The sequence below is a fragment of the Trichosurus vulpecula genome, chromosome 2, assembly GCF_011100635.1.
Source record: "Trichosurus vulpecula isolate mTriVul1 chromosome 2, mTriVul1.pri, whole genome shotgun sequence".
NCBI classification, from domain to species: Eukaryota; Metazoa; Chordata; class Mammalia; order Diprotodontia; family Phalangeridae; genus Trichosurus; species Trichosurus vulpecula.
The window spans coordinates 211174228-211190590 of NC_050574.1; positions in this window are offsets into that span (position 1 = coordinate 211174228).

A 16363-nucleotide genomic window follows, 5' to 3' on the forward strand; every position below is an offset into this window, starting at 1 on the left:
CACCCCCATTTCCTGCCCAACATGAGACCACTACCAGAGGTAGGGAGATTTCTAATGATTTTTATTCCTGCTCTCATAGATGTTGTAATCCTGAACCATCTTATGTGGATATAAGTGTGTGTACCCTGCTGTGTTAGGAATTAATTTCATTTTGGCAAAAAGTACAAGAAACCTTGGAAAGTTAGAAAATAGATTTATTTTGACTCATACTAGCTTAAAGTTTTCCGCTAGCTTTTTTATGTGAGCTAGAAAAGCCTCATGAATTGTCAGCCTTGAAATAAAAAAAGATATGACCTTATATTTTAACGGAAATTTATGTGTCCTATGAACAAAATAATTAGAAAATTGCCTTTTGGATTTTAAAGTTTCAGATTAATCATGAGTAAAGACTACATAGACTTTATAAATTAATACATCAGGATATAAGATTGCCTACTTGAACAATTTCCTTTCTAACCAAGAATCTATGGTTATCTAACCCCTCCTCCCCCACACTCCTGTGACTCAAATGGGATCAAGGAAAACTTCTAATAGCTTAATTTGGTCCTAACTTAATTGAGTGCTTCTAGAAACTGATTTGAACAAGTTAATATTCAGTGCCACTCTCAAGAACATTATGATACGAGCATATCTCAGAAGCAAAGTTGCATTGACCAAGCTGGGTCCCTGAATGGAAATAGGCTACTCAGCTCCCCTCCTGCAGCAAAAACCTGAAATCTACAATAGATTGAATAATGATCAAGAAATCCAATGAGAAACTACAGTAAATTACTTCTTCTACCCCCAACCTGAACAAAAAGAGAGCCAGAAGATCATTAAAAATAGAAATTGGGGCCGCCAGCAAAAGCAATGTAGGCAAACAGATCTCTACCTTCCTGCACAAATAGAGAAAGGCCAGAGTATGTAGCTTATAGGGCTCTCTGTCAAGAGCCAGGAAGATTAGAAGGCTCTGCTGAGAAAGCTACAGGGTTTTTTTCAAATTTGCTTTGAGTGCTGTTGGAAATTCAAGGAGAAGCAGCAATCATTGTAGGCAAGATGTCAACCAGCGAGACACCTTAAAGCCTCAAGGTTTTTAGCACCCTGTTCTGAAATATCATAGAAGGCCCTAAAGATCTAGAGCTCTGAATCACCAAGATCTTGTGGGGAGAGGGGGTATACCATGCTAAGTCTAGGAAGTAAAGCTAAGTGTGAGAAGCCAGGTGACCCTCAGTGAGACCAACAGGGCCAACCACCCAAACCAAAGGTACAGTAGGAGGTGGACCCTGGTCCTGGCACAACATCCTAATTCAGGAACTAAACCACTGAGATATGTAAACTAAGGTAGATACGAGGCATTTTCAAAAATTGTCACAAGTCTGGAGATCTCCCAAAAGGAGAGTAACTTTATAACAACTGAAAGCAGAAACTTAAAGGGAAAAATAGATTTTTCCACAAAGACTACTTGAATACCTAGAAGAAATGAAGCAAGAGATAAAAAAAATTAAATAAAAACTCTGGAAGAAAGAATTGGAAAAAAGCTTAGAAGAGACCTTAGTAAACCTTACCCAAGTAGATTGATCATGTTGCTGTTTGTCCTTTGTTCTCGAAGAGGACCATGACATCAGGGAAATGATGACACGACTTACAGTTGACTTTGATTTGAGTGAAGGAGGGCTGTGCAAGGTCACCAGCCTCACTTTCTCCTCCAGAGCCATCTGGATCCGGTGACCTGATAGTCAGATGGCCCAGGATGCAAAGGGAGACCTTTTAGGCTAAGGCCTTTTCAGCTATTCACTTAGAGTGAAGTAACACCCATTCAGTGAATAGGCCTCTTTAAGAAGTGAGTTAAGGGATGGCCCCTTTAATTTAAAAAAAAAATCAAACTGGAAGGGGAAGACCCTCAAGGTTGCTGGTCAAAAGAGAACCAGTTACTATTGACATTCACCATGAGCCAGGAGGGCCCAAAATACAGCCTTTAAGTGGAGCTTGGGTGGGACCTATTGTGCTCCAATCTATGAGCTCCAGAGTAAAATGGGCTTGAGGTTTGGTCTTTAAATCTTACCTAAGTAATAGACTCCCTGAAAGCCAGAATAATAAACAGAAATCAATGACTCAAAGATGTAGCGAGAAATATTATAACAACATTTTGAGATTGAAACTAGGAGAAAATATAATTTATCTGATACCAATAACAGGGCAAAGGCTTGGAAAACAAGTAAAGGAGAGATATTTTAAGAATCAATGGACTGACTCCCTAAAAATTATGATCAAAAAAAAGTTGGACACTACATTTCAAGAACACATAAATGAAAACTGCCCAGTTATGTTAGAGTCAAAAGGTAAAATGGACTCAGAAAAAAATCTGTTGGTCACCTCCTAAAAGAAATCTTGAAAGAGAAAAGGCCTAGGAATAACCTAGCCAATATCCTATTTCCATAGCTCCTACATCAAAGTAAAAATACTGCAAGTATCCAGAAATAAGTAGTTCAAGTACTAAGGAACCGTAATCAGCCAGACAGAAGTTTTAACAACTTTTACTAAAAATGAGAAGTGATACCATAATTGAATATTCCAAGAGGCAAAATATATAGGCCAATAACTAAGAATAACTTACTCTGCAAAGTTGAGTATAATCCTACAAAGTGAAAAAAAAGATCTTTAATGGAATAGAAGTTACTATTGTTCAGTTATTTCAGTCATGTCAAACTCTTCACGACCCCATTTGGGGTTTTCTTGGCAAAGATACTGGAGTGGTTTGCCATTTCTTACTGCAGATCTTTTTACAGATGGGGAAATTGAAGCACACAGGATAAGTGATTTACCCAGGGTCACAGAGCTAGTAAGTGTCTGAGGATAGATTTGAACTTTGGAATATGAATATTCCTGATTCCAGGTCCTACACTCTCTATTGTACCACCTAGCTGATTACAGAATGTCTAATTCATGTTCCGTGGTCTTCCCAAGGCAGTTCCATTCCACATCATCAAAACTTTCTGGAAGCAGGTTCCTTAGGATTTCCACATGGGGATATAACAGAAGATGAACTCTGTACAATAACCAGACCCTATCGTGTCTGAACAAATAGACAAAGGAAAGTGAAACATATACACAGAGTTTGGTGTAGAAATACATCAAACTCATCAGAAATATAAATGAAGATAGGGGTAAGAGGGAAGATAACATTGGAGAGGAAGAGTTGCAAGTAAAAAGAAAATCCTGATCCTGGGGATTTTCTTCCTAAAAGGAACAAAAAAAAAGCAAATCAAAGAACTAGAATTTAAGGGGTTACCCAACAGAGAATAACTGAAAAATTGTGGTATATGATATAACGGTATGTTATTGCACGGTAAGAAATGACAAAAGAGAATTTCTGAGAATCCTGGGTAGTATGAACTGGTATATAGTGAAATGACCAGAACCAGGATAACAATATAGTAAAGAAAAACAACTTTGAAAGACTTAAGAGCTCTGATGAATGCAATATTCAGCCATGATTCCAGAGGATCTATGATGAAACATGGTACCCACCTCCTGACAAAGAGTTATGGATTCAAGATACAGAAAGAGCCATATTTTTTTGACATGTCTACCATGTGAATTTGTTTCTTTTGACCATGCTTATTTGTTATAAAGTTTGTTTGATTGTGTTTGTTTTTTAATTGCTGGACCTAAAAAGGCCAATGAAACATTTTTAAACGCACAGAAGAAAACAGAAGGATGTTCGGAAGGAAGCACAGACAATGACAGTTTTGAAAGTAATGTTTTGAATTTATACACACACCCTTCTGTTTTAAATATGTATATATTTTAAAAATATATAAATGTAATATTTAAAATTTCTCTATATAAATGTATGTATAATATTTATATATTTAAATAGGTCAGGTAGGTGGCACAGTGGATAGAGTGCCATACCTGGAGTCAGCAAGACTTATCTTCCTGAGTTCAAATCTGGCCTTAGACACTTGCTACCTGTGTGATCCTGAGCAAGTCACTTAACCCAGTATGTCTCAGTTTCCTCAGCTATAAAATGAGTTGGAAAACAAAATGGTAAACCATTGCAGTATCTTTACCAAGAAAACCATGAAGAGTAAGACATGATTGAAAAAAGTATGAATAACAAACATACATTCTGTGTGTGTGTGTGTATATACACACATACACCCACATACACACATACATATACATACATATATGTATATATATATACATATATATATATTTGAAAATATATATATTTTTAAACCAAATGGCATGAAGGGAGATACATTTCATATCCAATCTTCTTTTTCTGTTCTAGATAGAACTGGTAATATTTTTAAAAATGTCTGAGTCAGTCTTGGCCTACTCTCTTTGTCCATTCTCTCTTCAGCTACACTGTGATGGAATCAGTTTGACTCCTTCAAGAGTCAAACTAGAATTAATTGCCTTACAGCATTGTCTCTCATTAGACTCCAACCTTTTAAAAGATACCACAAGTTCAAGCTATAAAGCCAATTAAAAAAGCCCTCTCTCAACCACATCTTTAATGGACAGTAACCAGTTAACGATGCCAGTGGAAATTTTGTGTGTTCAAAATTTTTTTAAAAAATGAAAAGAAAAAAGAAAACAAAGTAGTTCATAAAAACTAAGAATAGTTGGAATAAAACCAAAATGTGAAATCGGGTACTTGTACAATGTTTAAAAATAATTACAGGCAGGGACACTAATATTTAGCTGATTACTGATCATTAACATGCTAGTGTCCTCTCAGGGAGGACTCTGCTTGTTAGCAAATCCCTAGAGTACAAAGAAACACAAATAATACAAAGGGGAAGAAATGGAATCTTGACAAGCAATACCGACGTTGTACCCCAGGACAGCTAGGGACATGTACAGACCCTAGTGAGGGCACAAGTCCCATTTTTCTTCCCAATTGCAACTTCACCTTACCCCACCCTCTTAAGGACAGGAAGAGTTCTCATAACTATTCAAAGTAACCCAAGCCTAAATAACTTGGGGAACGAGTTTCTTCCTCTTAATAAATCCCTCTTAGTTCTAGTGCTTTCCTTCCCTTAATTATTTTCTGTTTATCCTGTATGCAGCCTGCTTCATATATACATATATATATATATATATATGTATGTATGTATATATATGTATGTATATGTATGTATATGTTTATATGTTGTCTCCCCCATTAGATTGTAAGCTCCTTGAGGACAGGGGCTGTCTTTTGCCTTTTTTTTTGTATCCCCAGCATTTAGCACAGTACCTGGCACATAATAAGTGCTAAATAAATGTTTATCAATCGATTGTATTGGCAATAGGATCATCATTATATAGTCAAACCATGCAACATAATACTAAGCCATTTGTCAAAGCCAAAGGAAGGAACAAATAGACCTCTTCTCCTCTATTATCAATGCCACTTAAATCTTCCTCTCCTGAAATTCAACATAGGGAGAGAATCCCAGAGGAACAGGAATCCTGATTTTGTTACAATTTGTAGGGATTTTTATTTTTGTGTTATCTTTAGTATTGCCTTGCTTGAAATGCTTTCCCTTCTGACACAAACAATGTTGGAATACTAAGATATCATATGTGCCTAGTATATCAAGTCTCATAGGCAACTAATGGAGAGCCATGAGGGATAAAGAACATCACATGATGATAAGCAGTGGCAAAACTTCTTCATTCTTGCTGCCCATTCTCCTTACTAACTCTCCAATAAATTTTGATATTTCCTCCTACTAGGTATAAAACTTACAACAATACTAGCCAACAAGAAAGGAAGAGAGAGAGAGAGAGAGGAGAGAGAGGAGAGAGAGAGAGAGAGAGAGAGAGAGAGAGAGAGAGAGAGAGAGAAGAAGAAGAAGAAGGAAGGAAGGAAGGAAGGAAGGAAGGAAGGAAGGAAGGAAGGAAGGAAGGAATGGAGGAAGGAAGAAGGAAGGAAGGAAGGAAGGGAGGAAGGAAGAAGGGAGGGAGAAAGGAAGGAGGGAGAGAGGAAGGAAGGAAGAAGGGAGGGAGAAAGGAAGGATGAAGGAAGAAGAAAGGAAAAGAAAAGAAGGAAGGAAGAAAAAGTCATAATTTTTTAAACTGGCTTAACATGTAAACCATGACAAATTATGGGATTTGATCCCTAGAAACCTCAACTTTCTTCCTGGAGTTTATTTATACAATGAATTTTCACCTTGATTTTCTATGTAAAAATCCTATAATGCAATTATTTTATTTTATTAGTGCTAATTTTGAATGTCACATACTAGGAAGAAAAGAAAAAAAATCTGGAAGCTTTTAGAAGAAGGGTTCTTCACTTTTTTGTGTTCTGGATCTCTTTGGTAGTCTAGAGAAGCCTAGGGACCCTTTCTCAAAATACAATTTATTGTCTATATTAATGACTGAAGGAAATGCTAAGTTTCCAATTAGAGGTTAGTGAAAATAAAGATATAATTCTTTCTCCTCCTAGACTCTCTGAACTCTATCTACAGATCCCAGAGAGGGATTGTGGACAGCAAGTCAAGAATCTTTGCTTTAGAAAGAATTTGAATGAGCTTAATGGATAATCCAAATGATTCTGTCATATTACCCTACAGTTCTCAAACAGGTACAACGCCTGAAGATGTTGATGTTAGCTTGAAAATAAACTATACTCTGCCTTAATTGTAAACAATGGAAATTATTTGTGAACTTCCTGGGACTATAAATATGCTTTGTTTATTACTTATGACATCACTTTGTTCCTGATAATCAGGTTTTGAATGTCATTGACTTAGTAATCCACCTTGCAAGAGAAAAATGTCAATGGTTCACTTATTTGACTGCATTGAATAGCATTGAACTAGTTCCAAGTGGATGCAATTGAGGCCATGGAGATAATTCTTTGAAGGAAGTGACAGGGGCTCCTTGACCTATTGTTTTACTTCTCTTCCTTGAATGGGAAAATTTTGTTCAGTTGATCAATTGTCCCTCACTCTTCATGACCCTGTGATCCAACTGTCCATGGGTTTTTCTTGGCAAAAATACTGGAGTGGTTTGCCATTTCCTTCTCCAGTGGATCTTTTTGTCAGGCAATCAGAGGTTAAGCGACTTGCCTAGGGTCACACAATAAGGAAATGTCTGAGGCTGGATTTAAACTCAGGCCCTCCTGACTCCAGGTGCAGCCCTCTATCCTCTGAGCCACCAGCTGCCTCATTAGACCATAGGCCCTGCTATTACATCCCAAAGCAAGTGATTTAACCCCTCTGAGCCTCAGTTTTCTCCTCCAAAGAGTGTAGCCGATCACATGTACACTTCCTACTTCACAGGATTGTGGCAAGGAAAGGATTTGTAAACCAGAAAAGAATATAGAAATGTGAGCTAGCTATTACACCTTATACATACCTATCTTCATAAGTTTGTTCACATTATTCTTACCCCATGGAGGCCCTCATGTCTCCTTTTTGATTTTACAAACTCTATGCAAACTAAAAGGCTCAGCTTAAGTCCTACTTTTTTTTTTCTGAGAAGCCTTCCCTGACTGAGCCCGTAGTGATCTTTTCCTCCTCTAAAGTACATAAGTATTTAACTATCTGTGGCAATCAATTGTCAGGTATAAAATATTATTAGTCAATTTTTCAAGTGTTTGTGTCTTATTCCTCCAACTAGACCAAGAGTAAGCACTGTGTGATTTACTTCTTTATATTAGTCCCTTAATTAGTTTAGGCTTGGCTCCTTTGGCAGGGCATTTGCACAATAAGTATTCACTGAAAGAATGATTACTTAAAGGCATTTTTTAATAGTGCAAAAACATAGTGTCTGGTACGCAGTAGGTGTTTAATAAAAATATTTGTTGAATGGTTGATTGATTAGAGATATTTATAAAAATCAATTTAGAGATGGTTTGATAGATTCCATATAACGATCCTTTACATTTGTGTAACTTTGTAGTTTACAAAATGCTTATATGACTATTATCTCATTTGATACTCACAACAATTTTTGTTATACATGGAGAAGCAATTATTATTTTTAATATATATTTTATTTTCCCCCAATTACATGTTAGAACAATTTTTTAACATTTTTAAAAAAAGTTTTGAGTTCCAAATTCTGTCCTCCCCTTTCCTCTCTTCCCTCCATTCTCCCTGAGATGGTAAGCAATCAGATATAGGTTGTACATATGCAATCATGTAAAACATTTCCATATTAGTAATTTCGTACAAGAAGATTTGAATAAAAAGTATGAAAGAAAGTAAAAAATAGCATGCTTCAGTCTGTATTCAAACAATTTCAGTTCTTTCTCTGCAGGTGGATAGTATGCTTCATCATTAGGCCTTTGGGATTGTCTTGGATCATTGTATTGCTGAGAATAGCTAAGTCATTCACAATTCTTCATTGACAGTATTGTTGTTAGTGTGTACTATGTTCTCCTGGTTCTGTTCACTTTGCATCAGTTCATGTAAGTCTTTCCAGGTTTTTCTGAAATCATCTTGCTTGTCATTTCATATAGCATAATAATATTTTATTACAATCATATGCCATAGCTTGTTTAACCATTCCCCAGTGATAGGAATTATTATTTTTAAGTAAATTTTTATTGAGATCTTTTTTTTACATCACTAAGTTCCTTCTAGTATTTGTCTCCTCCTTCCTATAGAGACATCCCACATAGAAAATACTATTTTTAAAGGGAAAAGAAAAATGGGGGAAGAGAAAGAAAGTCAGCAAAACCAGTCAATACATTGAAAAAGTCTGAAAATATGTTCATTGTTCCACACCTATCAAACTTCTACCTCTGCAAAGGAATAAGATAGGAATATCTTCTCATAGCTCTTTTTTAGGGTCATGTTTGTTCTTTGTAATTTTGCAACATTCACTTTTTTAAAAAAATATTTTTAATTTATGGAATAAAACAAGCATTTCCATAAAACAGAACAATAAAAAGATGATTGTATTTGAAACTGTAAGTCTGCTATGTACAACTTGCTGTTTCTTTCAAATGCCCAGCAAAATTAGCATGTAAATTTTTTTCTTCTCTCCCCATTCCCTCACCCTAGAGATGGCTATCATTAGACATATGCATATATATGTAAGATTATTCTCTACATACTTTTTATTATCAGTTTTTTCTCTGGATGCAGATGGTATCATTCTTCATATGTCCTTTATAGTTAATTTGGGCATTTGTAATTGTGAAAATAACTTATTAGCTCAAAGTTGTTCTTAAAACAATATTGCTGTTACTATATACAATGCTCTCTTGGTTCTGCTCATTTTGCTTTTTGTTATTTCTTGCAAGTCTTTCCATGTTTTTCTAAAATCATTGAGCTCATCATTTCTTATAGCACAGTACTATCCCAAGACAATCATATACCAGAACTTGTCTAGCCATTCCCCTATTGATGACATCCCTGCAATTTCCAGTTCTTTGCCACCACAAAGAGAGCTGCTTTAAACTTATAGATTTAGAACATATAGATTCTTTTCCTTTTTCCTTAATCATCTTTGGAAATACAGCAAGTAGTGGTATTGTATTGCTGGGTCAAAGGGTATAGCTTTTGTTAGTTCTACTTCCTATACAATCTTTCTATACATTTTTTATTCATCATATTTGTCATTTCTTTCAGCACAATAATATTTTATTACATTCATATACCACAGCTTGTTTAGACATTCACCAATCTGTGGGCATCTACTTTATTTCTAGTGTTTGCTATCACAAACAGTGCTCTGAGAGGGTATTTTTGTTATTAGCATTTTACAGACAAAACAAAAGCATTCACAAATTGTGACTTCCCTAAGGTCATACAGCTTGTAAATAGCAGAATCTGAACTTGAACCCAGGTCTTCTAACTCTAGGTGTAGTGATTTCCCCACCCATTTGTGCTGCCCAGAAGACAGAGTGGACTGTAATAGAATGGGTCTAAGTCATATTCTTGTCAATGACCAAAGCAAAGCCTTCCACAGATTACTAAGTACAGAGTTCACATTAATATAACACTTAAAAGTTAAATGACTTGCCCAGAGTCACATATTTAATAACTAACAGAGTCCCAGCTGAAATCTTACTTTCTAGAGGAAGCCTTTCCCAAAGTCTCTCAATTCTAGTACCTTCCCTCTGTTGATTATTTCCAATTTATCTTTTTATGTAGCTTTTTTATACATAGTTGTTTGTGTGTTGTTTACCCCATTAGACTGAGCTCCTTGAGAACAGGGACTCTCTTTTACCTTTCTTTTTAGCCCCAGAGCTTAGTACAGTGCCTGATGTACGCAGCAGATGCTTAATAAATGTTAACTGACCGAAGAGACATTTGAAACTGGGTCTTCCTGACTCCAAGTCCAGGCTTATGCAAGTAGGAAGTTCTGCCTTTCATCAGTTACAATGGGGTAGACAATCTATGACATATGTGCCAAAGTTAGTGTAATGGAGGACTGGCTAGTAGTCCTTATCAACTGAGCATTCTGTGTAGGCTCGTAAAGACTGGGCTTATTGCCAGTCCCTCATTGCATTAGCATTTGAGATTATTTTAATAGACCCACCCTGTACAGAGGTACAAGGTAGTCAGTGTTCAAGTTTCTGGGTTCAGAAAAACAGGGACAGAATCAATGTCAACATTCACCTTTTTTTTCTTAACTATCAGTTCATTTTATTTTCAAGAGCAGAAAGGACTATCATCAACTCCTCTCATTCCCCTAATCATGAAGAACACTTACCATTACTCCTCCCCACCCCTTAGTTCCTTAATAAGGGCATTAATAAATTAACACTTAACATGTACTAGTCTATAGGTTTCATGAGAGCAAGGTTATTTCTTGAATCTTCTAAAATGAGTAACATGGTGCTATAATAGCAATTTAGATTTGAAGATCTTTCTCACACATTAATAGGCCATGTGACCTGCTTACCTCACAGGAAGCCTAAGTCACATGTGGTGGGAAGAGCTTGCTGAGAGGAAAAGGAAGTTGTGTCACAGGAAATGCTGAGAGAGAGCTATTATGGCTGTTAATGGTTGAAGTAAAGAAAGTCAACCTGTGATAGCTATACTGTGAGTTTTTGGGAAGACCCCAGCAGGGGGTCAGAGAGGTTTTGGGATGGCGAGGCTCCATGTTGTGATATTGTGTTTTAAGTTCTTTGTTGTTATGATAAAGTAGGCTTACTGGTGGGAGCAGATTGCCTGGTTATGGGATATGGTTCTCTGGTGTGTGAATAAATGTTTTACTTCTTCTACCTTCTGTATGGAGAGTCTTTCATACTTTGAGATACAGAACTGCATAGGTATGTTCACAATTATTGTTGATGTTGTGTTTATTGCCTTGCTGTTACAGGTACCTTGCACAGAGATGTTAAATAACTTAATAAACTAATGAATGATCTATGACTAATGAACAAATGATGCCTAAAATGTAGTATTATATTGTTTGAAAGACTTAAAAATAATATTAAAATGTAGACCTACATAATAACCAGCAGTGGAGGTAAATGTATCAATGCCTCTATAAATTAGGTATTAAAATATTCAGAAGAAAAGATTATTATAACTGTTGATGATACTGGTGAATCTTTCTATCGTTGATTAGCTTGATCACCCTGCTAGCAATGCTTCCACTTAAAATCCTGTCTTTTCAAAGAGAGCTTGTTTAATGTGGATCAATCTACCTATAAGAGCTGTAGCTTGAGGAAGTACCCAGAGGAAAAAAACTTTGTTTAACTTATCAGTTTCTGAATTTGGCAAACGTGTGCTAAAGGAAAAATGGCAGTTGGAGGAGATAAATCTGTAAGAACACTATAGCATGAAGCCAGACCAACATGCATTTGAGCTGTAATAATCGTACCATTGGATAATCCCTGTTGTGGTAAGTGTTGACCCATGAGGCATGGGTAAAGGCTTTAGTCCAAGAATAATTTCTTAATAATCCCATTATACCAAGATAATGAGAACTTGCATTTATTTATAGGAAGAGATGACCACTTGAGAATTATAATCACTACAGTAGAGCCACAAGTACGTCTACTTTAAAGGGAAATTTGCAAACTAACCAGTAAAAACAAACAAAAAAGTCATCTTATTATAATAAAGTGAATTGGCAGAAAAGGAAGCATTCTTTTAAAAATGTTTTGATGAACATGAAATAGCAACTGGGTAGGGATTCAAAAGGAGACCTGATAAATGTCACTAAAGTGGCCACTAGAGCAGTTTGACCCTTGTTAAAAAAAATAACCCCTAAATTTCAGGGCTGAAAGGGATTTTGGAAGTTATTTACTTAAGCCTCACCCCCATTTACAGTTGGGAAACTGAGTCCCCCAAGATGTTTGAAAGTGAAGAGACTGAAAATATCTGAGAGACTTTTCTGAAATACAGTTGAATCAGTGGTATGAACTTCTTCCCTCCAACTCCCCCACCAGAAGATCAATAATATGACCTTGGGACAAAATGTTTGTTTCTGGAAATTAGGAAAAGGAGCCTGACTTGGGGATTAGGCTTGAGAATAGTAAGGAAAGATGACAGATCAGAGTATTAGAATGTTGCAATGGATGAGTGTGACCAGAGGATCATGGATTTATTCAGAGATTATGTAGTCCAAACCACTCCTTTTACAGATGAGGAAACCGAGGCCCAACATAGTTAAGGTACACATAAAGTCCCACAGCTGGTAAGTAGAAGAGACAGAATTCCATCCCACATCTTTTGGCTACATGCCCTTTCTACCAAACCATGCTGATTTCCAACTGTTTGTTTTATGAAGGAATGTGTGTGGTTGGGAAGATGAAGTTGGGAACTCAAGGCAAGAGGAAATTCTTTAGGTAAATCTTTTCATCTGAAGGGTATTTTTGGTCAATTGAAGGTTTATGAATTAATGTTTTTGGGGAAATATTTTGTTGGATAAGGTCTGAGACTAATAGACATGCATGTGCAGTATAGTTTAGAGGAAAGTCTTGAATTGTGATATTAAAATTGTTATTTACAATAGAAAACCTTGAATCCATAGGTACTGTAAGTGAAGACAAAGAAAACAACAGTTTGGGTAATAAATAATGAAGTCCCAGGAGGTAGTTGCTCCTCAGGGAAACTAATCTGGTTTGTTCTTCCACACAATTATTTTCCAGACTTTTGTCTTTAGAGGGATACAGAAGAGATCAAATATTCTGTTTTCAGAAATGAAGATATGATCTTGCGATGGTTGATTTTAAATGGACCCTGAAAATGGGCACACATTTTAGGTCACTTTAAGCTTTGGCTCTGAATCAGCAGTGCCTGGCTCTGGTTACTGTGGAAATGGTTTCAATTTCCTATGGTGCCTGTGCCATGGGTGGTATTATAATGTTGTTGGTTTGTTTTTGGCAAACCTGAGACTTCATTGGCATAGGGAACTTCTGGTGAGGAATTAATGCAAACAAGCAATTGTTTTTGTCACTTATAGTCTTAGAGAAATTCCTGGTGGCATCAATAAGTTAAATGACTTGTATAGAGTTACCCAGACAGTGCTTATCAGAGGCAGATCTTGATCTCAGCTCTTCCTGACTCAGAGCCTATCCATCTATCTGCCCACTATGCCATGCTTCCCCTGAGATGCACACAAATAGTGTAAAATATATCTATGTATATATATACATAGATATATACATACATATACATATATATATATATATATATATATATATATATATATATATATATATAAAGATTTTTTTGTTTGTTTTGGTTTTGGTTTTACTATCTTAGCGTTTAGGGGAAGCTGTATTGTTAGTTTCTTGTTGACTTCCTACAATACTCTCTCCACAGTGGACATTCCTAACCTTCTCTCTCCTAAAGCTCCCATCCCCAGCTTGAACAACCTCACGAAAATGCATATAACTTTATTGTACCAAGAAGTCCGTTTTTTTGTGAGCTTATGAATCATCTCTCATCTTTACTCCAACAAACGTCTGCCTCTAGGACCTTCCTCTCATCTTCTCCTCTAGTTCCAGGCAATGCACTTCTTTCTCTAAACTTTACCATTTCGCCTGTGCTTCTTTCCCCATCTTTTACAATATTGTTCCCAAACTTATTCCTTTTCTTTCTAGTATTTTCAGTCTCTTCCTCTCCATGAATTAAATTCCTTTTCTATCCTCAAATGTTCATTTAGTTTTAAAAAAAATTATTTAGCATTTTTTATGTGCATTAAGAGAGAGAAAAAAACCAAATATGTATGTCTTCTATTTTGCCCTTTGAGGCAGCTAAGTGGTGCAGTGGATAAAGTGATAAAAGACCTGAGTTCAAATCCAGCCTCAAATACTACTTGTGTGACACTGGGCAAATTGTTTAACCTGTTTCTGCCTCGGTTTTCTCAACTGCAAAATGGGGTTAATAGCACTTACCTCCCAGGGTTAATTGGAGGATCAAATGAGATTTTAGTTGTAAAAGCACTGAGCATAGTGCCTGGAACGTAGCAAGTGCTTAATAAATGCTTATCTCCCTTTCCCCCTTTCCTCCTTAGCCATTTTGAAATGTTTCCTTGACCCTACTGTTCCCTCTAGCTACCATTCTATTTATTTTTGCTTCAGTGCTAAACTTTCTGAATAAATGGTCTATACCAGAGGTGTCAAACATGTGATCCAAGGGCTGTACCTGTAGCTCACAAGACTCCCAAGTTAGCAGGAACCAGATTAAAATGTAATTGGGAAATATTTAACAAAATAAATTAAAATACAATAAAACGCAGGTAATATAATATTTAAGACTAAGTTGATACGTGCTTCACAGGGGTCCTTATGTATGGATTATTGGCCCCATTTCTATTCAAGTTTGACATCACTGGTCTATACCTGATGCTTTTGCATCTTTCACTATCCATTTATTTCTTAACCATTCTTATCCTACAGAAACTGTAGTCTTAAAGACTGCTCTCCCCCCTCCCACAACTGTCAACGTTAACATGGCTTTCTTAGCCATTATTCTCTTTGGTGTTTGTACTTTATTTGATTTCTTTAAATTTGAAAATCCCTATGTGTATTTTAAGCATAAGTTGGTTTGTTCTTTTAAAAATACATTTTAACTGAAATATTTTACTTTTAACATTTTCCACAGTATTCCTCTCCTTTGTCTCACCCAGTAAGCCATCCCTTATAAGAAAAAATTTAAAAAGAAAGAAAAAAAAGCTTGGCAAAACTAACCAAAATACTAAAAAATTCTCACTTCAAGTGCAGTTTACTATACCTGACAATTTGATTTTGTTGATCACTTGCTCCTTCTAGAACTATTTCTCCCTTAGCTTCCATTTCCCCAGTCAGCTGATTAGTTAAAAAGCATTTCTTAAGCATGTACTATATGTCCCAAGCACTATTATTTTCCTAATTTTTGACTGTTGTGATCTTTCTCTGTCACCTTTCCTATTGTGTGCTAAATTGTAGATATTCTTTGTATGTGAATTGTTGGTTCTCTGATTTTTCTTTCTCTGTATTCTCCACTTAGGAGATCTCATCTACTTTCTTGATTTCAATTATTACTTCTATGCAAATGACTTTCAGAACTACATCTATCTCCCAAACTTCTCACCTGATCTCCAGTAGCTTATTTCTATCTGATCTATTTCTATTTGGATATTCCATTAACTCAAAATTAGCACATCCAAAAGTTCTCATCAACATTTCCCCAAACCTTTTCCCTTTTGTAATTTCCCTATTTTCATTAATGATGGTGGTACTATTTTCCAAGTCATTGAGTCTCAAAACTTTGAAGTAATGTTAAACTCATTCCTCCTCTTCTTTTTGAGCATTCAATTTATCCCACCCTTCACTTTGAATTTTTGTGAATCCTTATACTTTAGATGTGTTTCTTGTAAAAATAACAAAATGTTGGATTTTTTCTTAGCTATTTTGTAATTATCTGCTTTTTATTAGTTAATTCAACCCATTAGCATTCAAAGTTATAATTGTCATTTGCTTATCCATCAATTAGATCTTGGCATATTCTCCTCTTTAATTTTTAAAAATTAACTACTAAGTTCTGTATCTTTCTTCCCACCTCCTTGTTTGCTTAACTTTCATTTGCAATGTCATTTAAAAAAATATTATTTAGATTTTACCCATCCACTTTCCAATAAATACTTCATAAGATTCGATGCCTTTTGTTCCCTTTTACAGTGATTCTTCTCTCAAATTCATAGACTATTTATTCAATAACTCTCATATTAGGCATGACTTAAAAACTACAATATGCTTTATACTCACTTGTAAGATGTTGGCTTTGTGTTATCATTTGTTTCTTACTTGCCTTCGATTCTAGATATCCTTGTTTAAATTTCAGTTGCTAGGTCAACTTGCATGTCAAAGGCAGGCTCTGCTCAGTTCTAAGTTTCTTATCAGTAAAGAATTTAATTTTCTGATATTCCTGAAAAATACTATGTTTTCATGATGAAATGAACTCAGTTTCTGCATTGCCTTGCT